We start from the raw sequence: 6,848 nt of genomic DNA on the forward strand, positions 1-6,848 counted from the left end.
ATTACATTTCCTGAAGGGCCTCATCAGCTTACCTCGAACTGGAGGTCTTTTACCACCCTTCTGTAACATTTTGAGAATTCACTGCCGTGAAGGATTAATATTTTTACATACTTGACTTGCATATACACTCAGTGAGCCCTTCATAAGGTACATCACCTTGTTAAGGCAATCATGCCAATCATGTGGCAGCAACTAAATGCATAAAAGCATGCAGACATGGTCAAGAGGTTCAGCTGTTTTTCAGAATGGGGAAGGAATGGGATCTAAGTGACTTTGACCATGTTATGATTATTGGTGCCAGACAGGGTGGTTTGAGTATCTCAGAAACCGCTGATCACCTGGGATTTTCACGCACAACAGTCTCTAGAGTTTGCAGTGAATGGTGCGAAAAACAAAAAACATTCAGTGAGCAGCAGTTCTGCGGGCAAAAACATGTTATTAATGCGAGAGGTCAGAGGAGAAGGACCAGACTGGTCAATGCCCACAGGTATATAGTATGTCTATATACCTACATATACCTATATATATCTATATACCACCAGATATAAAATACTAGATTCATGACAGTCCAAGTTAATGTTAATCAATTAAAAATAAAATTAGTTTTATCTTTTCTCCTCAAAACTGACATCAGCAATAAGGAATTCCATAAAACAAATATGGTTATATAATCTACAGATTAACCAGAAAATGTTGTTTGGAGATGTTAAAATTTGTAATTAATGAAATAATATGTATGTCAAACGCAAAATACTCTTTGTTTGCGTATGTCACACAAATATGTCACAAAATTGCCTCAGAGGAGACTGGGTACCATTATTTAGCATTTTCATCTAATTTACTTGTGATGACTGGACCTCCGGATTCCCTTGGCAATAGTGCTCCCTAGGTGTGAATGTACATCCATCTTTGCAGGAATTGGTCAATATGCTGTAGGAATCTTTCATTAATAACAGTGAACAGGAAAATACAAACGTATTGTTGCATATGCCTGTAAACTACAAAAATTGTTTGAATAGAAATTTTTGGGTTTAAATTTACAAAAATATTACATTCTCCACATTGTCAATAGCTATATTGTAAATATTAGTTTTGGAAAATACAGAAAGTTGACTCCCAGGAATTGGTTGTGTTAAACATGTATTGAAGCATTTCAGAAGAGAATAAATAGTTTAATAGGGGGAATAATGCTATGTTCAAATGTTAGTATGTTCTAATTATAGGTGGAGAGACAAAGCAGGAGAATAAAAAATAACATCTGTTTGTAGGACGGTGATTTGATTCTGTGTATTGTTTTTTAATTATTGGAAATTGTTCATCATAACCGATGATGCAGTATCAACTTTGGGGATCATACTGTATATCATCCAACTGATTATGCTTTTATGCAAAAACAAAAAAAATTGCTAGCAAATGTCAAGAAAATAACATGGGCAATATAGAAGATAAAATGCTGTCATGCAAAATCATTAATAAATTAAATTACAGTAATAAATAATGTTTAATGAATTCTGCATTTTTGCAGGAAGGCCGTTTTTTTCTCCTAAACATCTTGTGTGAAAACCCGACTTGTCAAATAGAGCAGCCTAGACCAGTTTAGACCAGTTTGCAGATAAATGTCTACACCTTTCTCAGCAGAGAGCTTGGTGTGCAGCAGAAGCTGCATAAGAGGAGGTGACCTGGAACGTGAGCAGTGCTAGGATTTCACACTCAGGGCATGAATCTTAAATATTCCAGACAGAGAGAACATGAGAGACACACTTTAATATTGTGAGTTGTGACTGAGACGACCGCAACCACTGACATCCAATGACATAAACCTGGAACTAAATTCCTTGCTTAGTGTGTGCTTATTCTTATTCTCATGGGTCTGCCCTCTTAAGTACTAGACAAATAATGGCCCTTATTATATAGTTTGAGCACTGCAGGGCAGTGGGCAGGACATCTCACAAACCAGACATGATGTTGTGAATGAGACGCAACAAGCTGTTTCTGTGCTGCACTGTCCATTATTCAATAATTAATAAATTAAGGGGAGCCAATGAAAACTCAAAAATTAAAAAAAACGAAAAAAACTATTTCAGCGATGTGCACAAACACACACAAACACACAGCAATTGTCTCCTGTACACTGAGCCTTCATCAGTAGCCACTATGCAATGATATTTTTACTCATTTAAAACATCTGAAAAAGCATCCATCTGTTACATACAGTAGCAAGAGAAGAGAAAAGTTTCCTGGTCAATAGCTTTTCATATCAGCAGAAAATTTTATTTATTTTGTACTATATTATTTTTCTATATTACTATATTACTAACAAGAAAAGTGACATACTCTGAATGCATACCAAAGGTCATTGAAACAAAGACAAACAGATCAATTCTGAAAAGATATCAGCTATCCCTAGCCATCCACACCACATCTAGCTAACTCAGTAAAGCTATACCTAAGTCTAAAGTTTGAAGTGAGGGATAAAGGGATACTACTTCATAGAAGTGAGTAGAGCCTGATAGTGGAGTGGATGACAGAAAAATCTGCCCGATTGGCCACTTGAAAATCCAATATGGCAGCCATTTTTCAAGATGGCCACTAAATTGGCCTCCCGAAGTTGTTCTTTTTCACAGAAATGCGTGTAGTTGGCCGATTTTAATGATCTTGGTGTCAATTTTTATGTTTTAAGAGATAGATCGATAGATAAATACATCAAAAACAACAAAAAAGATTGCCAATATAACTCGCTAAGTAACAAAAACGAACACCAACATAACAGTATTGATCTGATCTGATATGAAGAGACATATCACCACAGAAAATGGGCAGTTGTTAGTTGTCCTCCATTCTCATATCCTAAATAAAGCTTCAATATTACAGTGATGTTCCAAAAATAGTATAAAATTATTTTTTTACCTTAATGATATAGTTTATAGCTTTGGATTTTTTGTTTATTTTATTTGTATTTGTTTTTTGGGGGGATGGGGGCGCTACCGTTTCATCTAAAATCTGAAGATCTGAAACAGCAACATACAACAGCAGTTCAGCAATTATTCAGTGGAGACATTACAGCAATATGGAGATCAGAAATAAAAGATAAATTAAAGAATTAACAGAGTTTGGCATTTCCATGAATTGTTATACTTCTAAGTGGCGACCATGTCACTTGAGCGCTACGTTGCCATATTCTACCCCCCTGCGTCGGCCCGCTGCCTGGCGTGCAGACTGCATTTGGGCCGTCATCCTGCCCACACTGCTGATCAGCCTGGCGAGCTGGGCCTGGGGAGGCAGTACCCCGGCTCCAGTGGCTTCACCACCATGGTGCTCTGCAGGAGCAAAGACCTCCACAACTCGCCTCTCATGACACTGGTCAAGGTCTGCCTGTACGGAATGTTCTTTGTGGCGACGGCCCTCACCATCCTCTTCACCTACGGTCGCATCCTGCAGAAGGCGCGGACGATGCGTCGGGATGAGGCGGTGGGCAAGGCCCTGTACACGGTGCTGCTGCACGGGCTGCAGCTCTTGCTCTGCATCATGTCCTTCACCCAACCTGTCACAGAACAACTCATCGTGGTGCAGTCGCGTTTGCTCAAGGAGCAGATTCCCTTCTTAAACTATTTATTTTTTGCCCTCCTACCCCGCTCCCTCAGCCCCCTCATCTACGGGGTGCGGGATGAGAGTCTCAGGGCCCATTTGAAGAGGGCCATCCTGTGCTGCTCCTCCAAAATGACCCCTCAGGAAATGGGTAAACCTCAAAGATCAGTGAAGGCAGGGTAAATTACACTTCCTGAAGGCCCCCAACAAAGTTTTATTTTGGCTGTACCCCCTAGGTGTGAATGTACATTTATCTTTGCAGGAATTGTTCAATATGCTGTTTGAATCTTGATTTAATAGGCTACCAGTTAACAGGAAAAGAAGAATGTATGATAAATGTCTGCATTGTGGCCTATGTCCATATTAAACTACAAACATTTTTAGCAAAGACATTTTTGCATTTATATTTTCTTTTTAAATCATGATCCTATTAACAATGTACATACAGACTTAAACTGTACACTAAAGTTAGCACTTTAAAAAAAAAAAACTGTACACTAAAGTTAGCACTTTCTAATAAATACTTGAGTTATTGGTCTTCTACTGCTGCTGCCCCACGATTATTAATCGTTAATATTTCCATTAACAAGCAGGTGTACAGCTCTACCTAATAGTTGTCACAGAGTATACATTGTAAATAACTACTATTGTAACAATTCCACTAATTCCAATTTTGGAAATGACAGAAACTAGACTCCCAAGAATTTTATGATTTTATACTGTATTGACACATTTCAGAAGATAATAAATTATTTAATGGGAGAATCATTGTTATATTGGCGGCACGGATGGTGCAGTGGGTAGCACTGCCACCTCACAGCAAGGAGGTCCTGGGTTCGAATCCTGGTCGGCCGGGGCCTCTCTGTGTGGAGTTTGTGTGGGTTTCCTCCGGGTACTCCGGTTTCCTCCCACAGTCCAAAGACATGCAGGTTAGGCTGATTGGAGAGTCTAAATTGCCCGTGGGTATGAGTGTGTGAGTGAATGGTGTGTGTGCCCTGTGATGGACTGGCGACCTGTCCAGGGTGTACTCCTGCCTTTCTCCCAATGTATGCTGGGATAGCCTCCAGCCCCCCTGCGACCCTGTTCAGAATAAGCGGGTTAAGATAATGGATGGTTGGATAATTGGTATATTCAAATATTAGTCATTTCTCATGAAAGATGGAGAAACAAAGCAGGAGAATAAAAAAATGAAATCTGTATGTAGGCCACTGATTTGATTCTATTGTCTTTCAAAGTGTATTCTTTCTTATTTTTATTGATTGAATTTTTTTGGGGAAAATTGTTCATTGTTACCACTAATGTCACTGCATTTGTTTTTATTCATTAAACCCTATTCCACATCAGTGATTCTGTCGCATTATTGTCCAAGAAAAAAAAAATGTGGGGATCATATTTTCTACTTGATTGTGCTTTCATGCAAAAACACTGAAAATTGCATGTAAATGTCAAGAAATAATATAAGGGCAATATGTAGTATTAGGAGAAAAATGTATTGATAAATTAAATTATTATGAGCCAGAACTAGCTATTTCTAATTGCAAAGTTCACATCAGAAACCAGCTACAACGTGGAAGGTGTCATTAGCCTTAGTTAATGGGATATTCGAAATAGCACTTTTATGGCAGTTAGAGAGAAAAAGCTTTTTTAAAAAAGGTAATTCATTGTGACTAAAGCCATTCCAGCTTTTAGCTTAGACACTTGGTCACAAAGCAGCTTTGCAGAAAACTGGCCCCCAAAAGTATGCCGAGGGCAACAGTGGCAAGGGAAAACAAACCTTGAGCAGAACCTGACTCAGTGGGGGAACCCATCTGCCTCTGGTTGACACTGGTTTGTGATAAAAATGATGGTAAATATAAACAGATGAATTTTAGCATATAAATGTCCAGTCTGAATTAATTAAGTCCAAGCGTGTTGCAGGCAGTCCCTGCAATGTCCATTATGAATCAATTCTCGCTTTTGGAATTTTTTCCACCTCACAGAACTAGCTCTTCACTCAACCTGAACTGGTCTGTCCTCTAAAACATTCCCCCTGTGACCACCTCAGACAAAATGACCCACCAAAATAACTCATAGCATTCTTCCGCGAAAGCGGCATCTCCCTCATAAAACCTTCAGTAACACAATACGTAGAGCTTATAGACCTAGCTAGTGATCTAATTATAATTCAGAAAAGTTCATGTGTGGATATGTTTGTAATGGGTTACCTTGCTGATTTGGGCATAATTACATTACATTACATTACAAGGCATTTAGCAGACGCTCTGATCCAGAGTTACGTACAAGTGCAGATCGAACACAGGAACAAGTGACTGAAGACCCCAGAATACCTCAATGCTACCAGGAGAAAAAGTTCTGGTGTGGCAGTGTGGGGCGCGGGACTGGGGTTGGCAAACTATTGGAAAGTTAAGCCATATTTTATAGTTAGCCAACCAAACATAGACCTTCCAGTGTATGTGATGAGGCCAGAATAGGGGAGGGCCCAGAGACATGGAGGGTTATTTAGGCACATTTGTCCTCCAGGCAGAGACACAAATCGTGATATAAAGATCGACAGCAGTTCAAAGACAGTGAGCGATACATGTGTTTAAGTACTCAAAAGTTTATACTTTACTGTAGTGCCTTCTACTGGCCTATTCTCACTTTCTGTTCTGTTTCTTTTCTTAAAGTTCTTTCTGTAGCTCAGAGATTGTTCAAAGCATGCGTTGTGACAATGCTATATTAATTTACCCCTTGAGAGTTACAAAACAACCTTTAGAATAAGGAGCAAAACAGAAAATCCCTCCGAGAACTAATTAATAAAATTCTAATGGCAAACAATTATATAAAAGCAACAATTCCTTCTGCAACAAAGCATTAGTCAACTGACTCTGACAGGGTAAGTAAGTGACAGCTTACATGAAATATGATTTTTTTAAACTGCATGGAGATTTACTATTGTGTGTTTTTAAAATTAATCGATTTCTTATAATTCACTAAACATTGTGCTTGGGCTTTACTTTAAAACCAATTACTTTATTTTTCTAATTGTCTACTTTCTACTTCAGAAATTATTCTACAAGGTGATAATGTTTACAATGATATTCATATGTTGGTTACAAGACAGATTTAAATATTTTTTGGGGGGGTTTCAACTTATGACTTCTTGTTTTGCACGTTCAAATTTAATTTACTGTGTGCATTCAGATGTTTGTATTTTACACTTTATTTATTTTTATTGCAAGGTTGCTTCAAGTGCTTACAATTTTTCACTGCCCCACTGAATG

At 38.3% G+C, this 6,848-nt stretch overlaps 1 pseudogene; it reads left to right on the plus strand.

The window, feature by feature from the left end:
* Positions 1-1,616: 1,616 nt before the first annotated feature.
* Positions 1,617-3,768, plus strand: LOC133107343 (odorant receptor 131-2-like; annotated as a pseudogene).
* Positions 3,769-6,848: the final 3,080 nt, after the last annotated feature.

Source organism: Conger conger, chromosome 13 (assembly GCF_963514075.1).
Source record: "Conger conger chromosome 13, fConCon1.1, whole genome shotgun sequence".
Classification (NCBI taxonomy): domain Eukaryota; kingdom Metazoa; phylum Chordata; class Actinopteri; order Anguilliformes; family Congridae; genus Conger; species Conger conger.